This window comes from Elaeis guineensis, chromosome 11, assembly GCF_000442705.2.
Source record: "Elaeis guineensis isolate ETL-2024a chromosome 11, EG11, whole genome shotgun sequence".
Lineage (NCBI taxonomy): Eukaryota > Viridiplantae > Streptophyta > Magnoliopsida > Arecales > Arecaceae > Elaeis > Elaeis guineensis.
The window spans coordinates 85,711,701-85,728,508 of record NC_026003.2 but is presented as its reverse complement, the minus strand read 5'-3'; positions in this window follow the sequence as shown (position 1 = coordinate 85,728,508).

The window sequence follows — 16,808 nt, the reverse complement described above, 5'->3', positions numbered from 1 at the left end:
CAGATAACTCTCCTAACCAAAATCTACATATGTAACTTCTTTAAGAGAACAGTAAAATCTCCAACCTTGGTTTTTGATCTTTGAACCAATGGAGAACCCCTCTTTTTCAAAAAATCTGAAGTCAACATTTTTCCGGTTTACCTTTCTGACAGAGAGAGAATTTTACTAGGGCTTAGAGGAGACTGAGAGGAACCTGGAGCAGATGCCGAAGCAGGAATGGAAGCAGAAGAGGTCTGAGAAGCTTGTCTTTTCCTGCGCACGCCTCTTCCAACTCACGGACCGATTTCTTCTTTGAGGGAGTTTCATTTTTGGAGCCATTCTCACCACCAGAACAAGCAAGGAGACTTGGAAGATCAAATGTGTGAGGAGATAGAGGGTTATTAGGGGATGGAAAGGATTTTTGGAGGAGAGAAACCCGATTTGGAGGAGAATGGTGGAAGCTAGGGCACGCTCCAACCGCTCCAATCAAGGGAGAAAAATGGGAATAGCTCCTTTCCCAAGGGGCGATTTGAGGTGGAGAGGTGATGGGAGAAGATCTTGGGCTTAGACCTTGGATTTGGAGAGAAAGAAGAAGAGGACTATGGTTTTGGAGGGAGGAAGACGAAGATGGAGAGGGTCGGCTCATGAACGGGTTTTAACAAAAAGAGAGAACCCGTGGGTTTGGCCGAAAATTGCAAGTATGCCATTGGGTCGACCCTAGGGGGTCGACTCATGATTCACAAAATTTCAGAAAAATATGAATAAATTTGAAAAAATTCAAATTCTGGGAGAAGAATTTTTGCTCTATGAAAGTTGTGAGAATGATAATCTTGAGCTTTTAGGTCCAAGAGATGATGGAAATTGAGCTCAAAGAAATTTTGACATTGATTCCTTGGAATTAGAGAGATATTTAAGCAAATGGATCAAGAATTCCTAGATCTCTCCTAATTTCACAGAATCTATCTTCACTTAGGCCTTTGTAAAGGATATCGGCTAATTGATTTTCAGTGCAAACATAGTTAAGAATTATATCTTTGTTTTGAACATTTCTCTTATAAAATGATGTCTGATTTCAAATATTTTAGACCTAGAATGTTGAATTGGATTTTTAGTAAGATTTATGGCACTAGTGTTATCACATCTTATGGGTGTTTCATTAAGTTTGATACCAAAATCTTCGAGTTGTTGCTTAATCCACAAGATTTGAGCACAACAACTTTCGACTGTAATGTATTCGGCCTCGACCGTAGACAGTGCTACCGAATTTTGTTTCTTGCTAAACCAGGAGATTAGGTTAACTCCGAGAAATTGGCAAGTTTCACTAGTACTTTTTCTATCTAATCTACATCCAGTAAAGTCAGCATCTGAATATCCTATTAAATCAATTAATGAGTCCATAGAGTACCATAATCTTAGTGTTTGAGTACCATTTAAATATCTAAGGATTCTTTTAACAGCATTCAAGTGAAGATTCTTTAGGATTAGATTGAAATCTAGCACACAGACAAACACTAAACATGATATCAGGCCTACTTGCCGTCAAATATAATAGAGAGCCAATCATACCTCTATAATATTTTAAGTCTACACATTTACCTTCTTCATCCTTGTCAAGCTTACATGAAGGCTCATGGGTGTGCCAATTGCTTTGGAGTTCTCCATTCCAATTTTTTGAGTAATTTCTTAGTGTACTTGCTTTGGGTGATGAAGATTTCTTCTTTTGTTTATTTGATTTGGGGTCCGAGGAAGAATGTAAGTTCTCCCATCATGCTCATCTTGAACTCCCCCTGCATAAGCTTAGCAAAGTCTTGACAAAGAGATTCATTAGTAGATCCAAAAATAATGTCATCAACATATATTTGTATAATTAACATATTATTTTGATTTCTTTTAATGAAAAGGGTTGTGTCTACATTACCTCTTGAAAAATTATTTATTAGTAAAAAATTTGCTTAGCCTATCATACCAAGCCCTAGGTGCTTATTTCAAACCATATAGAGCTTTATTTAATTTAAAAATATGATTAGGAAAAGCATGATTTTCAAAACCTGGGGGTTGTTCTACATAGACTTCTTTAGCAATATATCCATTCAAAAATACACTTTTGACATCCATTTGAAATAATTTAAATTTTATAAAGCAAGCATATGCAAGTAGAAGTCTGATGGCCTCTAATCTAGCAACAGGTGCAAAGATCTCATCAAAATCAATTCCTTCTTCTTGATTATAGCCTTTAGCAACCAATCTTGCTTTATTTCTTATTACATTTCCATGTTCATCTAATTTGTTCCTAAAGATCCATTTGTGTCAATTATTGAATAATTTTTAGGTCTTGATACTAAAGTCCATACATTATTTCTTTCAAATTGATTAAGTTCCTCTTGCATTGCATTAATCCAATTATAATCATTTTCAGCTTCTTCAATAGTTTTTGGTTCAAGATGAGAGACAAAAGCACAATGATTAAATACATCTTTAAGTGAAGAACGAGTTTTTACCCCATACATAGGATTACCAATAATTAGCTCCTTAGGGTAATTGTGAACATACCTCCATTCTTTGGGTAGGTCATTTGTACCTTGAGGTTGTTCTTGATGTTCTTCACCTCCCTCATCCTGTTTGTCTTCATGTTCCTCATCATCTTGAATTGTTGAATCTTTCAGAGTGATCTCCTTCATTCTTTCTATAAGAGGATCTGCATCATCAACACCTTCATTCTTCCTTGAAGGAAGATCGTTAGATTCATCAAAGACAACATGTATCGACTCCTCTACTACAAGGTTCTTTTGTTAAAAACTCTAAAAGCTTTACTAGTGGAGGAGTAACCAAGAAAATTGCTTCATCTGATTTTGCATCAAATTTTTCAAGTCTTTCTTTACCATTATTTAATACAAAACATCGGCAACCAAAAATATGAAAATAAGCAATATTAGATTTTCTTTCTTTCCAAAGCTCATAGGGGGTTTTCTTTAAAATTTGTCTAATCAAAGCATGATTTAAAATGTAACATGCTGTGTTAATAGCTTCCGCCCAAAAGTATCTTGGAAGGTTGCTTTCACATAGCGTGGTACGAGCCATTTCTTCTAGGGTTCTATTTTTTCTTTCTACTACCCCATTTTGTTGGGATGTCCTGGGTGCAGAAAAATTATGGCCTATTCCTTTTTCATCACAAAATTTTTCAAAGTCTTGATTTTCAAATTCAGTTCCATGATCAATTCGAATATTTTGAATTGAAAATCCTTTCTCATTAGTGACTTTTCGATAAAATTTAGTGAAAACTTGAAAAGTTTCATCTTTGTGTACCAAAAAGAAAACCTAAGTAAAACGAGAGTAATCATCTATAATTACAAAACCATATCATTTTCTCCCAGACTAGTAGTTCTAGTAGGTCCAAATAAGTCATATGCAAAAGCTCTAAAGGTCTAGAGGTTGAAACAATATTTTTGGATTTAAATGAAACTCTTGTTTGTTTACCTAGTTGGCATGCATCACAAATTCTATCCTTTTCAAAATTTAATTTTGACAATCCAAGAACTAATTTTTCTTAATTAATTTTGAAAGTGAATGCATGCTAATATGTGCAAGCCTACGATGCCAAAGCCAACTAGTCTCATTAATTTTGGCATTCAAGGATACTAGGCATTGCATGTTTATTTTAGATAGATCATTCAAATCTACCATATAAACATTACCAAGTTTATGTCCCATAAATTTAATGCCATCATTAATAGGACTAGTTACAATACAAACAGAAGATTCAAAAATAACTTTGTATCCTTTATCACAAAATTGACTAATGCTTAGTAAATTATACTTTAAACCATCTACTAACAAAATATTTTCAATGTATTTGGAGGAGTGATACCAATGTTACCTATACCGATGATCTTTCTTTTGCCATTGTCTCCAAAGGTGACCATCCCTCCATTCTTAGCGTTAAGAGTGATGAATTGGGATTCATCACCAGTCATGTGTCTCGAGCATCCGCTGTCAAGATACCATTTCCTGTTTCCTCCTTGGGATGCCAGACACACCTGCAAGCAAAAGTCAAATTTTTGTTTTAGGTACCCAAACTTTCTTGGATCTTTTTGGTTAGTCATAATGGTTCCTTTTGGAACCCATATTTTCTTTATATTTGAGTTTGCAGATGTGTTAGAGAAGCAAGTGTATGACTTATGTCCTACTCTACCACATTTGAAACATGTAATATTAGAAGACTTGTTACTTAAAGAGTTTAATAGATATTTTTCAGATACTTTTGTTTCTTCAAAGGGTTATAGCCAAGTCCAGCCTTATCATACATGGCCTTTTGATTTTCAAGAATCATATTAAGTTTATTTGAACTCAAGGTGAATTTTTCAACTAATGATTTTAACTTGGCAATTTCATTCTTTAAACTTTGATTTTCTTGAAGCATGATGGATTTTTCAATTGAAATGCTTTCATTTTATTTTAATAAAGATTGATTTTTTAATTTTAGATCTTTGTTCTTTATCCCTAGTTTCTTTAGTTCATCAACTAAATCACAAAAAACTTCATGCAGTTCTTCAAATGTAAAGTAACTAGGAGTTTCAAAAATTATCTCATTTTCATGTGCCATAAGGCACAGGTTGGCTTATTCAGTCGAGCTTTTCTCTTTGGAGCTTGAGTCATCACTCCCACTCCAAGTGGCCATCATGGCCTTCTTCTTGTACTTCTTGGGATCCTTCTTCAGTTGTGGGCATTCGGACTTGAAGTGTCCCAATTTCTTGCATTCGTAGCAGATAAGAGGTTGGTCTTTCTCCTTTTCTTTGCTCTGTTCCCCTTTTGTGAATGGCCTCTTCCTCATCCCTTGTTTCCTTTTTCTCAAAAATTTTTTGAATCTTCGGGTAATGAGTGCCATCTCTTCATCCTGTTCTTCATCTTCAGTGTCATCAGTTTCTTCATCTGGTGGAGCTATGGATTTGAGGGTAATTATTCTCTTCTTTTTGACTTCTTCCTCTTGATGTTGCTTCATGCTCAGCTCATGAGTCATCAATGATCCAAGAAGCTCTTCCAAGGGTAGAATGTTCAAGTCCTTGGCTTCTTGGATGGCGGTCACTTTGGCTTTCCAAGTTCTTGATAAGGATCTGAGAATCTTTCTTACAAGCTCACTGTTAGTATAGGACTTACCAAGACTCTTTAAACCATTTATAATATCAGTAAAGCGAGTAAATATTTTAGTTATGGACTCATCATGCTCTATTTTAAACAATTCATATTTATGCACAAGCATGTTGATTTTGGACTCCTTTACTTGATTGGTTCCTTCATGGGTTACTTCTAACCTATCCCATATTTCTTTCGCAGACGAGCAAGTAGAAATGCGATTAAATTCGTTAGCATCAAGAGCACAATAAAGAACATTCATAGCTTTAGCATTTAATTTGGCCATTTTCTTATCAACCTCATCCCATTCTTTCTCGGATTTGGCTGATTCCACACCATCTATAATTTTAGTGGGTGTGTGAGGACCGTTCACTATGATACTCCACATATCATAGTCGAGTGCTTGAATGAATATTTTCATCCGAACTTTCCAATAGGTGTAATTAGACCCATTAAAAAGTGGAGGTCGGTTAGTGGATTGCCCCTCGACTAGAGAAGTGCCATCTTGAGTTGTCATAGATCTTTGGCTCTTTGATTGATTAGATCAAATAGGTTAGAGCACCGGCTCTGATACCACTTGTTGCCCAGCTATGCAACCCAAGAGGGGGGTGAATTGGGTTTCTAAAAATTTTAAGCTTAACTTAAGACTTATGAAAAATGTTTGACAAAAGCTAAATAAATAGTGAGAGTAAAATTAATTCAAAGCTAATGGCTAAAAGCTAGAATGCAAGAGAATAATGAAGAGTTAAAGAAGAGCAATTAGGCACACCACAAATAAAAAGATTTATAGTAGTTCGGTGCCAACCTTGCACCTACATCCACTCCCCAAGCTCCTATTTGAGAATTCCAATCCACTAATCTTGTATTCAACCTGAATACAAACGTCGGAAACTCCGACTCTAGCTATCCCAAGCTAGTCTACTTATTTTTCGGGTACAAGCTAACCCAATACACTCTGATTCAAGGTTCGGATCAACTTTTCTTTGTTTTGGAACCCTTCCAAAACAAAAACAATAACTCAAGCAAAGTATAACAATGAATAGCACAAGTAAGTACAAAGAAAGCTCCTTTAATGAGCGAATGAGACTTTAAATACACTTTACTCAAAGAGAAGAAGACTCTTTTTGATTTTCTCAAGGTGGTTGGTGACTTGAATGTGCACTTGAGGAGTTGGTGAGCTTGGATTAAAGGCTTCTTGAATGCTTTGAGTGAGCTCTTGCTTAGGGCTGAAAAGTTTGCTTGAAATCTCTTTTTCAAAAACTCTCTTCTTGATTCTCCTTTTTGATTCCCACCTTTTTGTCCCTTTTATAGCTTTAAGAAATAGTGAAAAATATTCTGGACTGAAATAGAGCCGTTAGACCACATTAAATGAGCATTAAAAGCACTTAAAATGGGTTAAAAATTAGCCGTTGTGGAATAATTCTGTCACAGGGGTCGACTCATGGGTCGACTCATGCCTGGGGGTCGACTCATGGGTCGACCTCTGTGGAAAAACATCAGAAAATGAGAGGGGAAGCACGGTTCTGTAAAATTGACTTAAAACCTGCAGAGGTCGACTCATGGGTCGACTCATGCCTTGGGGGTCGACTCATGGGTCGACTCACAGGGTGTGCCAAGTTTGTGCCGGCCAAGAATTCAGCGTGCCAAACATCTCATGTGCCATGAGTCGACTCATGATTTTCAAACATGCATATCTTTCAAAATACAAGTCCAAAAATAATAAAATTTTTATCCATGGATCACAAATCTTTTGTTCTATCACATGATGCTTTCAAATCAGGGTTTGATAAAATTATGATTTTACTCCTGAAGAGCAATAAGTCTTTTTCAAGTGAAAATCATTAGTACTCCTTCAAATGCTTTGTAATCATCAAAATCAATCCAAGGAGCAACAAAGTTTGGGCTAATTCTATTGATATCCTCTTGACTTTAAAAAGTACCAAAATAACCTTTCAAGTTCTCAAAATATTCCAAAATGATCCTTCGGCTCTTCGACCAGTGGACCATGTTGCCTTGCCATGTCAATTGACAAAAATGCCTTCTCTCTCTTTTTAGTTTAATCGCCTATGCCTTTCTAATTTCGAGCATTATTCCCTTTGAATTCCTTGCTCCCATCCTCTATCCTTAGGTGATTTTTCAATTAGCAATTACAATCTCACCTTCCACTTAGGTCTAGCCATCCTTCCTTCCTTGTGCACTATCATAGCGAGTATCTGAAGAGCTCAAGAAGTCTCCATCAAGCTACGAAAGGAGGTTCACCTCTTCTTCAACCCATAATGCTTTCTTCTCAAAGTTTTTTTCTTAACAAAGCTTGATTTAATTCATATTATGTGCTGCTATTTAGAGGCCCACTTTACCCTAGATTTAGAGGCCAAAATTTGTTTGTTCATGCATTCTAGTGATTGTTCTATATGGTGTTGTTACATGCATGCACCATAGAGTTTTGTACAATCCTGATGGCCAACACATCAACCAAATTGAAAATGGAAAGCGTTGGCTTATCCTCATGATGCATTGTGTTTAGCATCCATCTAGATTCTTTCTACTCCCAAGATTAGTCATGTCAATCCATCTTTGAAATTGACATGTATAGCATTCTGTAGTGCATGTTCGTATCGTAGTATAATTGAATTCAACCAAGATGAACTAATTGGACTAAAAATGAAATTACACCAAAATTTCTTGTTATTTAATGTCAAAACACTCCCATCATTTTATGTACCTAGAATTCTTCATGCATAGTGAAGAAGAAGAGTGGAAAGAAAAATTGCAGAGTAGCATATAGGGCTAGATTTTCTTGCAAGTCAAGAGATATGATTTTGAGATGGGAAGTGGCAAAAGTAAATTAAAAGAAAAAAGAAAAAATGATACGGACACCCATCAAGTTGGGGCTAATCTCACTTATATCCTCTTTATCTTAAAAAGTGCCATGCTAGCCTTCCAATTTTTAAAATATTCTAAACCAGTCCTTCAGCTTTTCGATCAGTGGACAATATTAGCCTACTATTTCAATTGATGAAAATGCCTTCTCTCTCTTTTAGTCCATTCGAAACTGATTTTGGCTATCCAATCCTAATCTCGAGCATTGTTCCCTTCGTATCCCTTGATTTCATCCTTCATCCTTCAGTGATTTTCCAACGAGCATTGATAATCCCACCCTCCACTTAGGTCTGGCCATTTCTCCTTCCTTATGCACCATCATAGTAGGTATTTAAAGAGTCTCTATTGAGCTATAAAGGAAGCTTTACCTCTTCTTCGATCAGTAGTATTTTTTTATGAAATTTTTTTTAACAAAGTTTAATTTAGTATACATTATGGTTGTGGTGTTTGTTTAGAAGCTAACTTCATTTTACATCAAAACCCTAGGTTTAAAAGCCAAAATTTGTTAGTTCATGCATATGGTTGATTGATCTATATGGTTTTATGGTTTAATATAGTTTACATGCATGTAGTGCTCACTGGTATATAGTATGTTGTGGTATGTCTTAACTATGGTCAAATGGTTGGTGTCTAATAGTTCCTTCTTCAAGATTTTTATGCCTCTATGCCCATGTGCTATGGTCCCTTATGTATTATTTGGATACTTATTCACCATTTTTTTGTATGTCTCATACCCTTTTTAGCCTAACTATGCTATAATGGAAGTATAAAAAAATCTTTTTGACTGCAGTAGCCATTATGGATGCTAAACTGTGTTTCTAACTACAAGAGCCATAGCAAAAGCCTTAAGAGCACATAGTTTTTGATTGATGTGGTGTCTTTTTGAATGCATTGTGGAGGTATAAGAAAAGCCTTAACCATTGCTGTAATTTTTTATACTAAACTAGCCCATAGATGGTTAGTTGACTCTAACACTCTATTTCAGTTTTTTAACCTTTAAAATAGAAGTCAACGCATGCATGCAATAATTGTCAACTTAGTGCAAGGCATTTATTACTATCTCTTGTAATGGAACTATGGTTCCTTGTATGTTATGGCTATACTTATTATTGATTTCGTGTAAGTTGAATGTGCCATATTCATAGAGTAATCTATTTTCACTTAAGGTCACTGATGTAGTTATCTCATTTTTATCAATTTCATAAAGTTATCTATTTTCATGTAAGTTCATATTAGTAAGTTTGAAGGTTATCCATTTTCATATAAGTTTTATATTAGTCTAGTATCTATTTCATACATTGATGCATAATTTCTTCTTGTTAATGTGATTTACTTTCATTGTGGATTACTTGTTCATTTGTAATGTCATTGTGACTTACTTTCATGTAGGAATGGTTAGTGATTTATGTATTAAAAGATTCATTATGGTGGATCCATCAAGCATCTCCCTCACTTTTATTATAATGGGGATCTGTCAGCTACTTTGATAATTATGATCCGGATAAGTTTAGTATCATAAAGCTTGAAGATATGATGGAGTAGTTAGGTACAAAAATTGTACCTATTTCTACTACCTCATACTAGATGCATCTTTGATTATGGCTTGAGGGAACTTAGGTGTAATAGAAATATTTTAGATATGTTGTGGGCTACAAGAGGGAGAGATGTTGAAATATATGTGGAGCACCAAGTGGATGCGCTAAGGGTGAGCTACTATGATGTTCCATTGCTTCCATCCCATTAGCCTTCACCAATCATTGTTGGGTCCATAGATACCATGGTAGTAGCCAGTAGAGAAATGCCTCATCAAGGGGGAAATAAGGTTAAGGTAGCAAGGTCTGCAGCTATAACCATAAAAGCAACTATATTCTAGAGCATAAAGACTATGATTAAAAGTACATCTATCAAAAATATTGGTGAGAGAAAATCAGCTACAATTGAAAAAGATAAAGTTATTGATGGCAAGGGGAAGGGAGTTGCAACTACACATAAGGAAGAGATAGCTACTAGGAAGGGGAATAAAAAATGAGATGTTATCATTGCTAAACCTATTGATGGTAGTGGTACCAGTGATGACATTGATACATTCTATAGTGAGCTAAGGGAGTCAGATGAGGAGGAGGATAATGATTTTTTAGATGCAGATTTTTTTGAAGAGAGCAACCAGTAGGGAGAGAATCCGAGAGTAGTATAGATGTGAGCTCCACAACTTGGTTGATAATAATGATTCAGATGATGAAATTTAAGGTACAAGTTATATTGAATTCAATAAAATTTTAGATATTAATAAGGTAGTCAAGCTTGTGGTTGGGATGAAGTTCAACTCCGCAACTATATTTAAAATGGTGTTGAGCCTTTATTCGATTCATGAGGAATCTAATTTTGTGTATAAAAAGAATTAGAGAAGGTTATGATGGTATGCAAGAAAGGTCATGGGTGGCAGATAAATACTTCACTCGTATAAAGGGAGGATATCTACTAGATCAAAACCTTCCAGATAGTGTACAAGTGTAGAAGGCAATTTGAAAATCATAATATGGCATCCAATTTTTTTATGGAGAAGTACTTTGAGGAGATGGGATTTGATGTAAAGAGGAGGTGTTAAAGGCTTCAAAGGGCAACTGAAGAGGGATGTCAAGATTTTTATTTTTAAGATCCAGTGCTATAGAGCCTAGGCAAGAGCATTGGAGATCGTTTAAAGGAGCCACAAAGAGTAGTATACCCATCAATAGGAGTATTATAAGACTATCAAGAAAACTAAACTCAAGAGTATTATGTCATTGGAAGTTAAAAGAGTAGATCAGGCCAGCTAGCCTATTTTAGAAGGTTGCATTGTTATCTTGCCTCATGAAAGTGTGGGTTATAAGAGGGTGTAGACCCATCATTAGACTCGATGAATGCCACTTAAGGAGATCCTTTGGGGGATAACTACTAGCTATAGTAGGGAAGGATGGTAATGACAATATATTCTCCATTGCATGGGTCATGGTCGAGGTAAAGATCAAGGACAGCTAGAGTTGATTTCTTACATACTTATTAAGAGATATTGGGCCCATATGGATGGATCTTTATATAGGATAAAAAAAAAGTAAGTATTGGTTGTTCAATATATCTAGGTTTCAGTATGCTGTGTTAATAGCACATAACTTTGTACTGGTTTGTTCACTTGTTCAACACTTCTATAGGGTCTAATTAAGATATTTTGAATTGTATTCCCCAGTACTAATCATAAATTTATCACTATGTTTTAATATAATTTTAATGAGTGATTTAGCTCTCATGCACATCCATAACATGTATAAATGCATCATAGGTAATGTACATATATATATCTAACAACCAATATAAAAGAGCATATAATGAAAACAGATGGTTATGGACTTTTTTAATATAATCCATCCAAACCACTTGGATGGATTACGGATCTCATCCTAGGTGCATTATAGACAGAACCATCTCATGGTCGACCTTCATGCACCTCTTCTCTCAACCCATCTGTGTTGGGAATAGTATCTCAAAGTCAATCGTCAGCCTGTTGACGGTTGTGCTCCTTTTTATATTAGTATATGAATTATAAATAAATAAAAATTATTTTGATATTTTTCATCACAAAATATTTCATCCTCTAATGAACTTCTGTGTTGTGGTGAAGTCCTTAGGACTATTTAGACTCGACAAAGGAGGATTTATCGTTTAGTCCTTAAACCTGTTCGCGACCAAATGATACGTTGTTACCAAGGACGACAATATTTATCAAGCATAGGTCGTTGTGTGCCATATGGGTTGGTTATCCTCTTAACCAAGAAGTGTGGAGACACTGGTATGGCATACAGGTGAGATGTAAGGGTACATCTGCACTAAACGTGATCGATTCTGGAGCTATTTCTACTGTCAAGATTTACTCTGATGGGATATGGGTATAAATGTCCCTCTGACCTGAGACCGCCATGGTGACTTGCAAGCAACTCACTGTACTTAGGCACTGGACTACCTGAATTTCTAATTCAGTGACGGAAGGATGCTGGGTGTAGTCAAGTACTTGACTTGTCGGTGCGTGTGTCAAGATGAGATTGACCAATCCAGTTCTGGAGCTATGTACAGTCATATTTCAATTTAGCAAAACCTTGGCTAGGGTAGTCCTAGTGAGGAGTCACAGGACTGTTTGAGTTGAGCACGATTCGGATGATCTAATCAGGGTTGACAGTTTAACCCTGAGTCATCCTAAATACAGGGGTCAAAAGGGATGAATTATATAGTAACCATATTCACGGAGGTTCTGAATGTTGCGATTGTGACTATTCGACCTATCCAGATGTCAGAAATTATTGCTAGATGGTCACTTCGATTAGTATAAAAATTGATTCCTGTGCTACCGGCTTAGGTTCGAACCTGCGGGGTCACACACATTAGAGGTTCCTATCTGATCTGATGGTTGATGAAGAGTTCTAATGCTCATGGACTATGAGTCCTACATATCTGAGACTCTGTGATCGAGAATCAAAATTCTTTGATCATGAGTACCACACATTTTGGGTACCGGGGTAAAGAGTCTCACTGGTTTGCGACTTTTGATCAGGATTTCATATCGATGGACTCTGATGCCCGATTGCCCATCGAATTTGGACTCAGTATTTATGAGAGATTTAATTAATAATTTGATCACTAATTAACTCAATTTGATTAAGTAATTATTTTTAAATTAAGTCCAATTAAATTGGATTCAGTTGGGTTTGACCCGATTAGGTTAAGTGTTGATCTAATCGCTAAGGTATTTTGGTCACTGATTTGATCAGGGGTTGGACTTAGTCAATTCTCAATTTGATTAGAATTTTATTGAGCCTAATTAAGCCTAATTAAGTTAGATTTAACTTAGTCTAATTGTGCTTAACCTATTTTGATTAGGTTGGCTCAATTAGGTTCAAACCACCTTGACTTTTCTCCCTGTGCCACCTCACTTCATCTGCGTCCATTTGAATTCAAATGAAGTTTGAATTTGAATGGGGCAACCAACTCCATGCACCAACTTGCCTTATCCATCTTGTGCGCCACTTATTATACATGAGAAAGAGTTTCTCGTATAAAGTCTCCATGCATAAGAGAGCCCACGCCCCTCTCTTCTCACACGTAGAGTGGATAGGAATGAGTTGGTTGGTATTTGAATTCAAATTTGATTTGAATTCAAATGAGCAACCACTTATCTTTATCCTCTCCCGTGGTTAAAATACTGCAAAGACGCGGTCTTGTATCATTTTAAAAAGGAGATAAGATAGAGCATGCACACAAGACATCTAAGAAAGAAGGGTGGTGTGAGAGAGCTTTCCTGCATGAGAAAAGAAAAGAAAAGAAGAGAAAAGAAAAAAACAAAGTGGGCGTAAGTTTCTTCGGAGTGTACCTTAGGGTTTTGGCTTAGGGATCGGGAAGTGAGAACGTGAGCTACGAGTGTCGTGAGCCCACCAAACTTCAGAAAGAGCATCATCAACCTCTCAAATATATCTATTGATGATCCAGAGCATCCGAAGAGTCGGCAGATCAAGATCGAAAGAGTTCGATCAATATTGGCCATCAAAAGGGTTCAGCCACGAACTAGCATTTGTGAAGAGTCGATCAGACTGAGAGCTTCGTGTGGATGATCTACAGAGGCCAGACACACTGTATGGCTGTGTTGCGATGATCAAACCCTCTTGATGATGATCAGATTGTGGCGATCGACTATCCGCACAAAGATAATGTGTTCTGATCACATAACAGTAAAATATTTACTGTAGAAGTTTGAATTTTAAATTTTAATGCATGCTATGTATATATCATATTTAGATCTTTATGTAGGATTTATACATATTAATTAATTAGATTAATTAATAATTTTTACTATAAAATAGTAATTTTGAAAAAGTTTTAAAATTATCATTTTACCCCTGCACTCAATTACACTACAAATGGTATCAGAGCAGGTTCTAGAATATGATATACATTTGCATGCGTAGATTAAGTAGTAATCTAAAAGTTTAAATTTAAAATTTAAATTTTAAAATTTAAAATTTAAAATTTAAATTTAAAATTTGAATTTTAAAATTTATTCAAAATTCAAAATTTAAAAATTTAAATTTTAAATTTTAAATTTTAAATTTTGAATTTTGAAATTTGAAATTTAAAATTCAAAATTCAAAATTCAAAAATTTAAAATTTAAAATTTAAAATTTGAAATTTATTTGAAATTTTAAATTTGAAATTCAAAATTTAAAATTTAAAATTTGAAATTCAAAAATTTAAAATTTAAAATTTGAAATTTGTTTGAAATTTGAAATTCAAAATTTGAAATTTAAAATTTAAATTTTAAAATTGATATATTTAGATATACTTGATCCAAGTAGTAAGTAGTCTAATTGGGTTGGTTGCCATGGTCATCCGGTCATAGGAGAAAAGTAGGATTTAAAGACCCTCTCCTCCCATTCGATGGGATTCTCCTATGGCGGTAAGGGTGCCACTGCAATTATATCCTATGCAGACGAAGCAGCGAAAGAAATTAATTGTAAAGGTTCAATTGTAAAATTTATCATGAATGTGTTAGATTAGATCTAAAGGAATATTCATGATTTATTTTGATTGAGTTATTTTCTGTTATGTAATTAGCAATAAGATTGTTGTTTATGAAATGTGCTGATTTGTTTGTGAAATGAGTCAACACATTTGGTGAACAGAAAATAAAATCTTTCAAATTTGAAATTATTTTCGAAATGCCAAATCCTGACCCATCAGCCCAAATACTTAATTAAAAGAATTAAGTGTTGTCTAGTTGGTCTAGAATTGTGAATTAAGACCTAAGATAATTGCATAAACTTATGGGTCAATGGGTTAGATGGATTAGGTCCATAATTGGGTTAGACCTAAGGTTAGCTTAAAGAAATAGACTAAATTAGAGTAATTGATCAAATCTAATCAAAAGTTGAATTAGATTAGGTCAAGGACACTCGAGACTCAACTCCAATAGTTGTAGTTGAATGGGTCCATGTCTTTAACTAGACCAAGATGGACTTAATTCATGGCTACGCAGTGGAACCCTATTTACTAAGTTGATCAAATTAAAACTAATGAATCGGTTGGTGTCTAAGGTAAGTTCAATAGTTTGATCAGTGGTTTTCAAGTGGGAGCTACTCGCATTGATTTGATCTCTGACGAGTTAATGGCATATCCCCACCACTGATCTTACTTACTTGGCCCACCTGGTGAGTTAGATTTTGATTAGATCACTTGATGATTAGGGCTCACCCATGTCATTAGGTAAATCAGTGTGACTGATTTAGGTACTCCTAATGCTAGCTTTAATTAAATCTTTTTTAATCTGACTTGGTGAAATTAGTAAGAGGATTGAAATTGACTGGTTAATTTTTTCTCATCTATCCTTTAATAAAATCCTCAAAAATTATTAAGTCCCTAAAAATGATTAAGTTATAGTGATAACTAAGTCATTGCCTCCCATTAAGTGAGTGATAATGAGTCCATTAGTTTAATAATCATTGGAGGCCCAAAGGCTTGGTGCTTATTGACTAATGGAATTATCATTCATAATATGATAATTTGGTTGAGTCTTTCTGATGGTGGTCAGGTTGGCCGGCTAAAGTCGGGCCTGATCATTTATTGATCCGATTCACCAAATCAAGTCATGTTAATGGTTGGACCTAACCAGATCTTTTCAGTGGAGGCCAAAGCCTACTGATTAGGTTCTGGGGCAAAATTAAATACTAGAAGTTGTTTAGAGAAACAACTGGTTATGAACCTTCCCATAGATGCACATGGGTTGACCAACCAAAGTTGGGCTCGTGTGTAGTCTGTGTGGATTCTAGTACCCACTAAGGAATTAAAGTAATTCTTCGAATTGAAGGTTGAGGCTACCAGTTCGTAAAAATACTGAGAGAAACTTTAGACTAAAGTCCAAGTCTTTAGTATTAATAATTTATATACTAATAGAGGTCTGGTTTTTCTTTATACAGCTATGGCCACTACCCTGTCGCTCCGGTCATTATTAGATAATGACAAGCTCATGGGACCTAATTTTGATAGCTGGTATCGAAAATTAAAAATCATCCTTGAGCATGAGCGGATCCTTTATGTAGTAACGGATCTGGCACCTGAGGAGCCAGCCCCGAATGTAAGAGGGACGGTCCGAGATACTTACCAGAAGTGGCTCAACGATCGCACCACCGTTCGGTGTATAATGCTGGCGGTAATGAATGATGAGTTCAATCGTAGATTCGAGAACGCCCAGCCGCAGGAGATGCTTCAAATGTTGAATGACTCCTTTGACACGCCTGATGATATTGAAAGGCACAAAACTAGTTGTGTCATTTTTAATGCTTGGATGAGGGATGGGGCCTCAGTCACCGATCATGTACTGTACATGATCGAAATGATTGAGCGCCTAAGTAAACTGGGCTTTTCCTTGCACGAGCAGCTCGGTAAGGATGCGATCCTTAATTCTTTGCCCAAGTCCTTCCTCCCCTTCCTTATTCATTTTCGGATGACAAAGCCTGCAGTGAACGACCACGACTTGTTGGGGTTACTGCAGAACTTTGAGAAGGACCACCAGCTCCAAAAGGAGTCGATGAATGTTGTGGGAGGGTCTTCTTCTGATCGTCGACCCTTTAAGAAAGGAAAGAAGAACAAGAAGAAGAATAATAAGAAGATGCAGCCACATACTGGGACGTCAGCACAGGATCAGACCAAGAAGCACAGGCCCAACCAGAGCTAGGCGGAGTGCTTCTTTTATAAGAAGCAGGGGCACTGAAAGAGGAACTGTCCTCTATACATTGCCTCCCTGGACCCGA